Source organism: Hyla sarda, chromosome 1 (assembly GCF_029499605.1).
Source record: "Hyla sarda isolate aHylSar1 chromosome 1, aHylSar1.hap1, whole genome shotgun sequence".
Taxonomy (NCBI): Eukaryota; Metazoa; Chordata; class Amphibia; order Anura; family Hylidae; genus Hyla; species Hyla sarda.
The window spans coordinates 305,037,351-305,051,247 of NC_079189.1; the positions used below are offsets into that span (position 1 = coordinate 305,037,351).

Below are 13,897 nucleotides of genomic sequence, written 5' to 3' on the forward strand. Positions count from 1 at the left end.
CGAAAAAATAAACGCAATAAATACTCTTTGGCTTTGTTCACACAGCAGGATTTCCTCACTGAATTTCCTCTACTTCTCCATGCACAAACCAAGTAATCTGAGGCAAATTCAAGCAGAATTTCCATGTAAAAAGTCTGCCTGGAGTCAAAGCCCCATTGATGTCAATAGAATGTCCTGACAAGGAGTATTTCCCACTTTAGGGTAAGGCCACATGGCTGCTCTCGGCCTAGCTAAGGGAGCAGGGGGATCGGCCGCAATGTCTGTGAATTTGTGAATAAACTATGCGTGCGTGACTGGCATGTCCCTGTGTGTCTGCTCGTAGTGGTGGAGTGCTGCTATGAGCAGACAATGCAGGACACATGAGCACAGCAGGAGGCTCACCGTCATCAGCACATCCGCAGCATCAAATATGCTACAGATGCGCTACATATGACCCTACCCTCAAGAATTGACATGTCATTTCTGCTTCAGATTACTTGTGTGCCTGGCAGGAGGCTTCCCCAAAAATGCCGACAGTGCTGAAGCGCTTCACTGGTACTGGTGAAACAGAACTGCAGACTGCAGTATTAAAATCCAATAGGTATTTATTAGCTATGATAAAGGTAACAGAAAACAAAAAACGGGGGGGATAGCAATCTTGTACGGGCTACGCGTTTCAAAAGGTATCCCTTTCTTCCTCAGGGCTTCTGAAGACCTGAGGAAGAAAGGGATACCTTTCGAAACGCGTAGTCCATACAAGATTGCTATCCCCCCCCCCCTGTTTTTTGTTTTCTGTTAATTTTATCATAGAGAAGTAGAGGAAAGTCAGTGAGGAAACATAGTCTTAAAGGGGTATTCCCTCCGGCCCCAAGATATCTTATCCTCTATCCAAAGGATAGGGGATGAGATATCTGATCGCTGGGGTCCTGCCACTGGGGACCCCTGCAATCTAGCATGCAGCACCCACTTGTAAGCACTGCAGGAAGCGCTGGAGGTTCTCAGTGTTATGCCTACAGACCAGGGGGAAGGAGTATCGTGACGTCACAACTCCGCCCCCATGTGACATCACGCCCCGCCCCCTCAATGCAAGTGTTTTGGATAGAGGATAAGATGTATTGGGGCCAGAGTACCCCTTTAAGGATGCATTATGGCTATGTTCACACTATGGAAAATAGTTCTCAATGGGATTCTGCTACATCATGCTTAATTAGGGTATAGTCCACATGGACATTCTGCTGCAGCAGAGTCCCATTGATTTCACTGGGATTCTGCTTCACTGTGCACACAGTGGAATTTTCGCGGCAGATATTTTTGCTGTGGAAATCCTGATTCCGATGTCTGCAGAATCAATAGACATGTCTATTCCTTCTGCGGATTCCGCTCGTAAATGCGGCGCGCGTAATTTAAATATCCCCACCCCCTGCATCTCCCTTCTCATTGCAGGGCACGGCAGCTGAGTCCTCCTCTCTGAATGGCACTTGTATAGCTAAACAGAGAGGAGGAGACTGAGAGGCTGCCATCCCTGCCCTGTACTCTGCCTGTATGCGCCCTCCCGAGAGGGAGCGCAGCATACAGGAAGATGGGCGGAAACCGGCCCTGGCAGGCCTCAGATGATGTCACGCCTGCTGGGCCATGCCCACTTCCTGCCCTCACACACAGCTTAACACTGAGCTACCGAAGATGCTATTAAAAAGGTATTTAAATGTGGTTTGACATAAAAATAAATACAGGGATAGAGATAGTGTCAGGGACATATGGGGAGGGGGATTAGGGAAAGTTTAGTTCATAATAGCTACTCTTTAACCCCTTAAGGACCGGGGGTTTTTCCGTTTTTCCATTTTCGTTTTTTGCTCCTTGCCTTTAAAAAATCATAACTCTTTAAATTTTTCACCTAAAAATCCATATGATGGCTTATTTTTTGCGCCACCAATTCTACTTTGTAATGACGTCAGTCATTTTGCCCAAAAATCTACGGTGAAACGGAAAAAAAAATCATTGTGCGCCAAAATTGTAATTTTGGGGGCTTCCGTTTCTACGTAGTAAATTTTTCGGTAAAAATGACACCTTATCTTTATTCTGTTGGTCCATACGATTAAAATGATACCCTACTTATATAGGTTTGATTTTGTCGGACTTCTGGAAAAAATCATAACTACACGCAGGAAAATGAATACGTTTAAAATTGTCATCTTCTGACAATTGTCATCTTCCGTGTATGGGGCGGTATGAGGGCTAATTTTTTGCGCTGTGATCTGAAGTTTTTAACGGTACCATTTTTGCATTGATAGGACTTATTGATCGCTTTTTATTCATTTTTAAATGATATAAAAAGTGACCAAAAATGCACTATTTTGGACTTTGGAATTTTTTTGCGCGCACGCCATTGACCGAGCGCTTTAATTAATGATATATTTTTATAATTTGGACATTTCCGCACGCGGTGATACCATATATGTTTATTTTTATTTACACTGTGGTTTTTTTTAATGGGAAAATGGGGGTGATTCAAACTTTTAATAGGGGAGGGGTTAAATGATCTTTATTCACTTTTTTTTTCACTTTTTTTTTGCAGTGTTATAGGTCCCATAGGGACCTATAACACTGCACACACTGATCTTCATCATTGATCACTGGTTTCTCATAAGAAACCAGTGATTGATTATTCTGCCGCTTGACTGCTCATGCCTGGATCTCAGGCACTGAGCAGTCATTCGACGATCGGACAGCGAGGAGGCATTTTGCCATTTAATTTTGCATTCTAAATTAAAACATTGGAGTACGATAATGGTGATACCGAATTTTTATAGGTTGTTTTACTACACTGCCATAATAAAAACATAAAAAAATATATATGATTTAGTGTTGCTTAGCGGCTTCATTTTGAAACATGTATGACTTTTTGATTGTTTTCTTTTCTGTTTTTTGGGAGGTGGATTTACAAATTACCACAATCATAGGCCTTTGTATTTTTTTTTACAGTGTTCAATTTGCAGAATAAGTAATAAAATTATTTTATTGTGTGGGTCATTAGAGATGTAGCGATAACTTATCTGTGTATTTTTTTTTTTTTATGTTTTATGTATAAAAAGGGGTATAAAGGGAAAATATATGTATGTATGTATATATATATATATATATATATATATATATATATATATATATATCTTTTTAGGGATTATTTTATACCATATCTCTGGTATTATACACTGCACTACTTCTATAGTTCACTAGTTCACAGGCAATGTAACCTGCCATGCTGCATAGCAGGGCCGGGTACACAGACATCTATGACAAACCTGGGGGCCTTCCCAATACTGGAGGTAAGCTGCACTCTTCACATGCAGCAGTTATGATCTGACCGTGGCATGTGAAGGGTTAAGCTATTTGGAACAGATATTTCTCAGCTATATGCAGTTACAGCGGGAGCCCAGCTATCATACTGATCGCCAAGCAAAAACGATCCCTGCATGATCCCAGAGATGCACTGCCTTATTCTAGCACCACTGTGCTAGGTAAACGCCTTTAATGACCGCCATAAAAAGATGTATTGGTTGTCATTAACAGGTTAATGGAAGTTGTATAAACAGTGTTGCACCACAATCTACACTATTAACTTCCATTAAAGTAAATTGGAGTTATGTAAAATGCAAAAACATTTCCTTAAGACTCTTTCTGGCTTTCCAACCAACTCTGGCTGCAGCAAGCAGACTGTAGGGGACAGTGGCCCCCAATCTCAGGGTAGGTTTGGGACCCGCATATATCAGACATTTATTACACATACTGTAAATATGACATGTATGTCCCAGATGGGAATACACCTTTGAGGCTGGGTTCAGACAGAGATTTCAAGGGAGGCTGACACCGACTGAATCAGGCAGCACTAGGACCACAATCTATTCCATGCGGATTCCGCCTAAAGAATGAGCAAGATCAGTTTATCTGTGGCAGAATCTCAGCAGTGGAAGTAGTGTGCACTGCACAGAGTATCATTGACAACAATGGGCCTCTGCTGCACTGGAATTTCCAAGAAGAATTTAGTTGAAAAATTCTGTAGTGTGAACCTAGCCTAAGAGGTCATAAATAAATAAAATCCCATTCTCACACATAACCTGTGCCCCTCACTACAAGGTCCTTCAGTGCGATTACATCTAAAGCCATGTTCACATTCTGTGACAAAGTAGAGTTATAGGCCCAGATTTATCAATCTTTGTAAGAGAAAAACTGATTTTCCTAAAACAACCAATTACAGCTCAGCTTTCATATCTTAACGAGTTCTGGTAAAGTGAAAGCTGAGCCGTGACTGGTTGTTATGGGAAATTTCGCAGCATGCTATTCAGGAATGAGCTGCACAGTCTTGTAAAGCATGCAGCAGTATTTTGTAATGTCAGTATGAGTCATAGCATTTAAAGGGGTACTCTGGTGGAAAACATTTTTTAAATCAACTGGTGCCAGAAAGTTAAATAGATTTGTAAATGACTTCTATTAAAAAATCTTTATCCTTCCAGTACTTTTTAGCAGCTGTACGCAACAGAGGAAATTATTTTCTTTTTTAAATTCTTTTTTGTCTTGTCCACTGTGCTCTCTGCTGACACTTGATGCCCGTATCAGGAACTGTCCAGAGCAGGAGAAAATACCCATAGCAAATCTATGCTGCTCTGGACAGTTCTTGACACAGACTTTTAATAGAAGTCATTTACAAATCTGTTTAACTTTCTGGCACCAGTTGATTTAAAAAAAAAAAAAATTTCCACCGGAGTACCCCTTTAAGATGGGTTAACCATATTATTTGATCAGTGTTTCTAGCAAAAACCAGGAGTGGGGCCATAACATCAAAAAGGGTGAAAATCTTTTCATTTAACTTTTTTGTGTCAGTTCTACTAAAAAAATAATAATAAATAAATACTGACCAAAATGTTATGTGTGAACCAAGTTGACCCACAATTACGAGTTAACGCCTATCCTTAGATAACTATCTGATTACAAGGTTCTGGCCACTGAGGCCCCCCACAATCTTAAAGGAGAAGTATCACGCTAAAAAACGTATCCCCTATCCAAAAGATATGTTTTAGACGAAGCATCTGACTGCTGGGACCCCCGTGATCTCCTGTACGAGGCCCCGGCTCTCTCTGGAAACAGCGTGTCATGACCCCGGCACAAAACCCCCTCCATATATAGAGAGCCGAACGTCTCTCCCATAGAGATACTTGGAGGGGGCATGTCGGCCACTGCTTTGTGGGGGTTAGCACACTCCGCTCATGAGGAGAGCTGGGGCCCCGTACAGGAGATCTAAAACGTATCCCCTATCCTACGGATAGGGGATACGTTTTTTTTAGCGTGACATATCTCCTTTGAGAATGCGGATCCGTCAGTATGGAATGACCATTCATTCTCTATGGCTATCTTATCCATACTCAGCTATCTGAGGGGTCCCAGCAGTGAGACCCCTGCAATTAGATAAAATGGAAGTAGAGTAGGAAGCAGAATAGTTGGTTTCAGCCAGTTTCGTAGCAAGCCTTTCAGAGTAGCTAATAAAGTGACATGTATCCCCTTAGAAGCTATCAGGTTACCCCCAGAGTCACTACATGACAAATCAATATAATGGAAGAGGCAAGCTAAAGGTGGTTTTGGTATTTTAGAATTCTAAGACCTCATCTCAGGATCCCACTACTGACGGACGTGTCCAAAGGGCATAAAAGAGATCAGTCTTAGGTAGGGGGCATTTAGGACAATGTTGTAAATCAGAAGTTCATAAAATTTACCCAATATTTCCAACTGTTGGAAATTGTGTACTACTACAGTACTGTTTCCTACAGTGAACGCTATTTGGTGATATTGAAACAAATGTGAAGTCTGTAAGACAAACTTTGACTGTAATTGTTCCCAGGACAGTAGTTTTCCTTCTTTCATTTCGATTATAGCCCTAACTGTGCCAATCTGCTTATCTTTCTACTCTTTAAACAGTATGCTTTGTTGACATTGTAAGAAAGTAGAAGAGTGCAAGAAGGGCATATATTTAGAGAGGCAATATGCCATCTTATAAAGCTGTCCTACTGCCTTCAAAGCGGCTACAGTATCCCTCGACAACACACTACTTTTGGCCTCCAGGGGGAGGGCACTAAATTTGGAGTGGATCAAGTACATCCCACAGGGCTGCTAGATGAATCTCTAAAATTGTAGTGGAGAAATAAGATGTACCCAAACACTAATTCCAATCATGACGGAAAATTGTCACCAATTTGTATACACGAATATTAGGCAATTGAACACCACCTTCTAAATAAGAGAGACATAGTTTTTCATATGCCATCCGAGGATGTTTGCCCTGCCATAAAAGTTTCACAAAAGCTGATTGCAAATGGTGAATGTTACATGTTGGATAAGAAGTGGGATTGTCTGTAATGGAAAGAGAAGCTTAGAAAAGCTCATAATTTTAATATGGTGAACTTTCCTTATAAATGATAATGGCAATTTGTAGAAAACCAAAATATCCTCTGCAAAGCAGGTGATTTTGATTAGTATACCCCCAACATTAATCCCAGCATAAAGTGGAGAGGTTATAAAGTATCTTGCTAGGGATTCCAGTGCTCAGTTAAAAACTAGAGGTGAGAGTGGGCACCGTTGTCTGGTACCCTTCTGAAGGTATATGGGGACAAGAAGCGTGGAGTGTATATTTTCGCTTTAGGGTCGGAGTAAATGGCATTCACTTGTGCGGAAGAAACCGGTATTTCCTGCTTTGTCTAATACCAGACTCAACTAGTCCTAGTTGCCAGGAGAACTGGGACTATTCGGCCATAGGTACTTTTCTTCACCTAGTCTTATACCACCCAGTATCTTAAAGGGGTACTCCATTCCCTTGCTTTCGGAGCTCCGCTCCCCAGGGTCCGGAAGTTATTGTTCCGAATGATGTGTGTGCGGGCTTCCGTGTTCAGGGCCGCCCCTCGTGATGTTACACCCACCCGCACATGTACCGTACTGATGTTTAAATAAGGTCTTCTGCTATCAAGACCCCCGGGTGAGTGCATCCTTTCTCTTCTACCTGTCTGGTGTACACTCTATAAAATTTTGGTGTCCCAGTACAGGATGTTGTCCTGTGGGCTAAAGTTTGCCTCAGGCATCCCTGCTGCCACTGTGCTGGGCCCACTACTCCAGTGTGTTCCTGTGTTATTTTGTGATAAGGGAATGTGTTTTAAGGGAATGCTGCAGAGTAACCTAGGTGACCCTAATGCCCCAATGGGAGCCCCCCAACATTGTCCCTATATAGTGTAGAGGGGGGGATCAGTGTAGAGTAGTTATAGTATGGGCGTGGTCTCAGAGTACAGTGTTGACAAGTGTGTGAAGAAGTTAGAGGAGGCCTAAGGAGAAGAAGACTCAAATCTGCAGCTACGCCAATCTCAGGAAAACCCCATCGCTCAAGTGAAAGTCAAAGCCTGGCAGTAAGCACAAAGCTCCAGGGGAAAAGTAGTCTTTGGTCAGTCAGTCATTACAAAGTCTCTAAATTCAGTGTGGGCTGTCATTTATCTCAAATTTGCAGTCTCAGCAACTACAAGTCACTGTAAGGCTTCCCGGAATCATTCTGCACTTCCTTCTGCACAAATCTGTACTGTGAGGATTTTAACAACAATTCCTGCCTCAGTAAAGATAGTTATCTGTAACCTTGCATCAGTGTCATCATTGTCCCCGTGCTTGGCCCAGAAGAGCAATCTCAACCTCTGACCGTGTAGGTTAACGGTACCCTGGCATCACAAACCATACATTTTACCCACATTCCACCTGTGGCACCACAAAAGAAGACAAGAAATCTGATTGGTTGCTATGGGCAACTGGTCAACTTTTTCTCTGCACAGGTTTTGATAAATCTCCCTCAGTGTGTCTGATAAACATTTCCCTTTATCCATCTGTAATATATCTCGAAAATATAAAGATTGGTAGTATTCAAAAGATATCTTATTAACCCTAGCCAGTTCTGGATGCTTTTGTTATTCAATACGTTTTTAATATGCGTCCGATGTCATTGTCCCCTAGCCAAGTTAGCTTACATTTTACCAGCTTACATTTTACCAATTGTCAGTGAATTTTGTCTGATCCAGAACTTACTTAAATTTGTGCTTACACAACTTCCACAACTTTGGATTGTCAATCGTAAATTGACGTAGAAGCAAGATAAGTAGTTTAACAGGTTCTAAATTTCTAAGTGAATTTATCAAAATCAGCCAAGGCCTTGTGTTTCCTAGCTGTAAAGTAAGCAATAATGTTACCCCTAAAAAAACAAATTTGCTGTATCCCAAAATAGGAAAAGATCCTCCCTATGTGTGGCATTTGAAGAGGCAAAGTCATGGCAAAGGGTTTTTTGGATTTTTTGTCAAAAATTCTGGTGCACAACACATGTGACAAAATCTACTCAGAAAAGTCTTAAAGGGGTACTCCAGCAAAAAAATCTTATCCCCTATCCAAAGGAAAGGGGATAAGATGTCTGCTCGTGGGGGTCCCGTGGCTGAGGACCCCCGCAATCTCTGGGCCGGCAGCACCAGTGTTCGGAGCACCAGTGTTCGGAAGCATGGAGCTTCCCTGTTCGTGACCTCACGCCACTCCCCCTCCATTCATGGTTATGAGAGGGGGCGTGATGGCCAGTACGTAGCCAACACAACTCCTCCCATAGACATGAATGGAGAGGGCGTGGTGGCTGTAGTTGGCAGTCATCCGGCACGGAGCGGAGTTCGCTCTGTGCATAGATGACCGGGGTGCCGCGCTGGAGATCGCAGGGGTCCCCAGCGGTTGGATCCCCACGATCAGACATCTTATCCCCTATCCTTTGGAAAGGAGATAAGACATTTTTCGCCAGAGTACCTGTTTAATAAATGAGGCCCACTATGTCCGATCACTTAGGAAAATGGTCTTCTAAATGAAGATTAATAGACACATGATCAGACACTAGAATATCATCAATAAAAAGCAATTGGCGGGATAGAAGGAAGCAACTGGCGGGATAGAAGGAAGTTGTCAATTCTCAGGCATTTTGACAGTAGGAATAGTGCGTGTAGTAGTGTCTTGGGGATGCTCATGTCTCTATAAATCTATGAGACCTGAGACCCGCAAAAAAAACAAAAAAAAACAAAGAGCCCTCAGGAGTGGGTAAGGGAGGGACCTGAGTGTGTTTACGATCCTCCCTTATCAAGCATAAAGTATTAAGATCCTCAAAAGGTATCATATTGGATGTGGACTGGTGCATGAGTGTGTGTCCTAGTTGGTAAAGGTAAGCAGCTTGACCTTCTTTTGGGCCATAGATATTAACTTGGTTCAATTTCCCTGCTGGGGTCTCTCTTAACTTGGTTCAATTTCACTGCCGGGGTTTCTCTAAGAATCCTGATGATTCTGCCATCACTATCCATTACACTATCCAAAATGGTGTGCGGTACATTTTTATTACTAAGAATAAGAAACCTGCCCTTCTGAAAACTGCCGAAGAACCAAGTACTTTGTCTACCCATAATTTCTGCATGTGGAAAAAGTCTGGTTCTGTGAGGAGAATTTATTGAAGTAAGGCAACAGCCACCTTTAATTAATGGACATGACTAAGAACATGCATTCTTTTATTGGGGTAATGTTGCCCCTTAACATTCTATTAACATGGACTAATAAAGTGATGTAAAAAGGTGTGGGTATTGAGTGTGTACATCTTAGCAGAAGGGCGGTTGTTGGTCATATTTATATTAATAACAAAAAAGTTATATGTGAATATTATTTTATGACTATTATACAGAACCGTAGAAAGGAGAAGACTGTAGCACTCCAATAAGATGAAAAGTGAATGTGGCTTTATTCCAATTCAAACATCAAGGCAACGTTTCAGCTGCACGCAGGCAGCCTTTATCAAGCAGTTACATAGTGCACATGGTGCGGTATATATATGGTGGAAGGACATGACGTCACGATTACATCACATCATTAGCATATCAAAACAAACATTCAATATACGGTATATTACATCATAACCGTTATATATCAGGCAGTGGTAAACCACAAGTGCATATTCAAGTGTACAGTGGTAATATACGTAAAGAAAAGTGAAAAAACTCACAAGATCAACCTACAGAGGCGGAATCACTGGGCGGGTCCTGCGTGATGTGACAAGAGAACATCGGGCACTCCGTCACGTGGCGGTGTGGCGCACGATGTTCAATACAGCAAGGAAGTGCTTGGACCGCAACCGGAAGATGAGGTTGGAACGCAACCGGAAATGGTGCGATCGCACCAAATCACATGAGTGAGGGAGAACAGAGGAAACTCCAGTGCGGACATGGGGGGACGCCGCGCACGCGCGGTGGATAGATGTCACACGCGCATGCGCAGAGAACCCGCTGTCTGTCAGAGAGCTAAGAAGGGCAAAGAAGACATGTCTGGCCATTATTGTTGAGGGCAACTCAAAAGGCAAAATAAAAGAATGGCAGAGCAGCAGGGGCATATATGAGGGTGCACATTAAGATAGTTATACTGTGTAAGGGAGAAAAAAATCTTGTATATATCGCCTAGCACAGGCAGCAATAAGTGAACGGGGCCACACAAGCAGAACCATGCATACTGGACACTACACTCTGGACCCTCTCTAGGGAGTTGGGAGACCTACCGAAATGATCCCCAACATGCAGATGGAGGAAAGGGACTACCCCTATGTAGATAGGGGAGTCCTGCCCACCAAAACCTAGTCACTGAGGGTGGTCTTTATTTGATGCCCACGCCAGAAGTGTCCATCAAGTACTCGCACACGTCTCTGGCCCACCTGTAATGGAGGTGTAATGAGGCCACCCTCAGTGACTAGGTTTTGGTGGGCAGGACTCCCCTATCTACATAGGGGTAGTCCCTTTCCTCCATCTGCATGTTGGGGATCCTTTCGGTAGGTCTCCCAACTCCCTAGAGAGGGTCCAGAGTGTAGTGTCCAGTATGCATGGTTCTGCTTGTGTGGCCCCGTTCACTTATTGCTGCCTGTGCTAGGCGATATATACAAGATTTTTTTCGCCCTTGCACAGTATAACTATCTTAATGTGCACCCTCATATATGCCCCTGCTGCTCTGCCATTCTTTTATTTTGCCTTTTGAGTTGCCCTCAACAATAATGGCCAGACATGTCTTCTTTGCCCTTCTTAGCTCTCTGACAGACAGCGGGTTCTCTGCGCATGCGCGTGTGACATCTATCCACCGCGCGTGCGCGGCGTCCCCCCATGTCCGCACTGGAGTTTCCTCTGTTCTCCCTCACTCATGTGATTTGGTGCGATCGCACCATTTCCGGTTGCGTTCCAACCTCATCTTCCGGTTGCGGTCCAAGCACTTCCTTGCTGTATTGAACATCGTGCGCCACACCGCCACGTGACGGAGTGCCCGATGTTCTCTTGTCACATCACGCAGGACCCGCCCAGTGATTCCGCCTCTGTAGGTTGATCTTGTGAGTTTTTTCACTTTTCTTTACGTATATTACCACTGTACACTTGAATATGCACTTGTGGTTTACCACTGCCTGATATATAACGGTTATGATGTAATATACCGTATATTGAATGTTTGTTTTGATATGCTAATGATGTGATGTAATCGTGACGTCATGTCCTTCCACCATATATATACCGCACCATGTGCACTATGTAACTGCTTGATAAAGGCTGCCTGCGTGCAGCTGAAACGTTGCCTTGATGTTTGAATTGGAATAAAGCCACATTCACTTTTCATCTTATTGGAGTGCTACAGTCTTCTCCTTTCTACATTGTGAAGTGTCTCCCGTGACCTGGGATTCCGGCCGTGTGCACCCACCTTCGACCTATATCTCACAGAGTGCTGCTCCTTATCCCTTGTTTTATTATACAGAACCTCTATAAGGTGGAATCAAAGGATGTGGGTTACAGGTAAGGTAGAATGGGTAGGGCAACAGACAAACAGTGAAGGTGAAGGGTAGAAAACGAGATAGAGGAACTGTCAGACTGATGGTAGATAGCAGTCAGAGACAATCAAAGGAGAACTGTCAGACTATAGGTAAAACATAGCACTTAAACTGCAGGCATGGTGAAACCTACGTATAGAACCTCAAAGATACATCAACCGTTGATCTGAAGAGGGTGAAATCAATTCAGTAGGAAGTAGATAAACAGCAGGAAATCTTAAAGGGGTTATCCAGGAAAAAACTTTTTTTATATATATCAACTGGCTCCAGAAAGTTAAACAGATTTGTAAATTACTTCTATTAAAAAATCTTAATCCTTTCAGTACTTATGAGCTGCTGAAGTTGAGCTGTTTTTTTCTGTCTAAGTGCTCTCTGATGACACGTGTCTCGGGAACCGTCCAGTTTAGAAGCAAATCCCCATAGCAAACCTCTTCTACTCTGCTCTCTGCTGACATCTCTGCTTGTCTCGGGAACTGCACACTGTTGCCAGACAGAAAACAACAACTCAGCTTCAGCAGTTGATAATTATTGAAAGGATTAAGATTTTTTAGTAGAAGTAATTTACAAATCTGTTTAACTTTCTGGAGCCAGTTGATATATAAAAAATTGTTTTTTCATGGAATACCCCTTTAAACTTGGCTCTAGTTCAAGTGTCCATAGCATCTTGTGAGCTGCTAGGGCTGTTTATTCTACGTCGCTTGTTGGAGTCAGTGGGTGATGATGAAGACGCCTCTCCTTGAAGAAGAGACTCCAGAAACTTTTGGGCAGAAGTGGGCTTATGATAGATATCAGCAGAGGACTTCATGGAACTGAAGAGCAAATTCGATCTTTAATTGCACCAATTGATAGAAGAGAGATGAAAAGGCTTTCCGTGTTTTAGCTACATCAGACGAGTAATTGCTAAACAAGAGGATTTTATGGCACCTCAGAATGACATCTGTGTGAGTTTTCTTAAAAACAGGGAGAATGTTGGTTTTGTCCATGTAATTCAGGAAGTTAACTATAACCTGCCGAGGTCATAGGCAGAGGTGGGTATCCTCTACAGTTGAAGGATCAGGAGGTGGTGGCCCTAAGCAATGTGCCCTTCCCACCATGCATACACTTGTAATCCCCAGGACTTGGGCAGTTTTGTGATGCAGATTTGGACCAGCCATTTTAGCTAGCTGCATAGTATGAGTAGCCAGTTTTTATTTTCAGTTCATTACAATTCATGTTATTCTATGATCACATGATTCTAGGATTTCCATTGAAGAATTTGAAGAAACAAAACACCACAAATAAATATATACTCACACATTTACAGGTGCGTTTTTTTAAGTATTTTTTTTTATACTTATAGAGGCCTATTGGAGAAAAAAAACAATGGTTATCATGCTGCAAATGAATAAAAAACACCACTTAAAAATCGCTAGAAAAAAAAAATATAAAAACCATAGTAGGTATAGTGTTTTACAGTTTCCTTGTTGTCTTCCTGCTAGCATCTGGGCACTGAAAAAAAAAAAAAAAACATCATTCGTCCTTAGAAAAACGCCATGTGTTCAGAAGAACGCCATTTGTCCTAGTAAGAACGCAGTCAGGTTGTGGTTTTCACCCCAACTGTATTCAATAGGGAAATCCATGGACCATCATAACTGCATGTAAAAACTGTAATGGGTTTACAGATGCATTAAATGTAGAAAAATTACATGAGCACATTTCTAACAATTCTTAAAATTGTTGCATAAGTCTTTGTAATTTTGGTCGAGATTAATGGTTGGGAACTGATTGCTGGGCCATATTTATTTTCCTAAGTAGTTGTACCCCCCTCTAATGCTTGTGTCTCACACTACCGAAATGCTGCACATTTTCTGCAGTTAAGTGGATGAAATTTTTCAAAAAAATCTCAGCCACACAATATAATAAAATCCCCCATACTGCCCCCATATATAGTTGTAGGCCCGCATATACAGTTGGAGGCCCACATATACAGTTGGAGGCCCACATATACAGTTGGAG

At 42.3% G+C, this 13,897-nt stretch overlaps 1 long non-coding RNA gene across 1 annotated transcript in view; it reads left to right on the plus strand.

The window, feature by feature from the left end:
• The window catches only part of LOC130270566 (uncharacterized), an 83,806-nt gene that overhangs the window by 338 nt on the left and 69,571 nt on the right, over positions 1 to 13,897 (plus strand). The window lies entirely within an intron of this gene.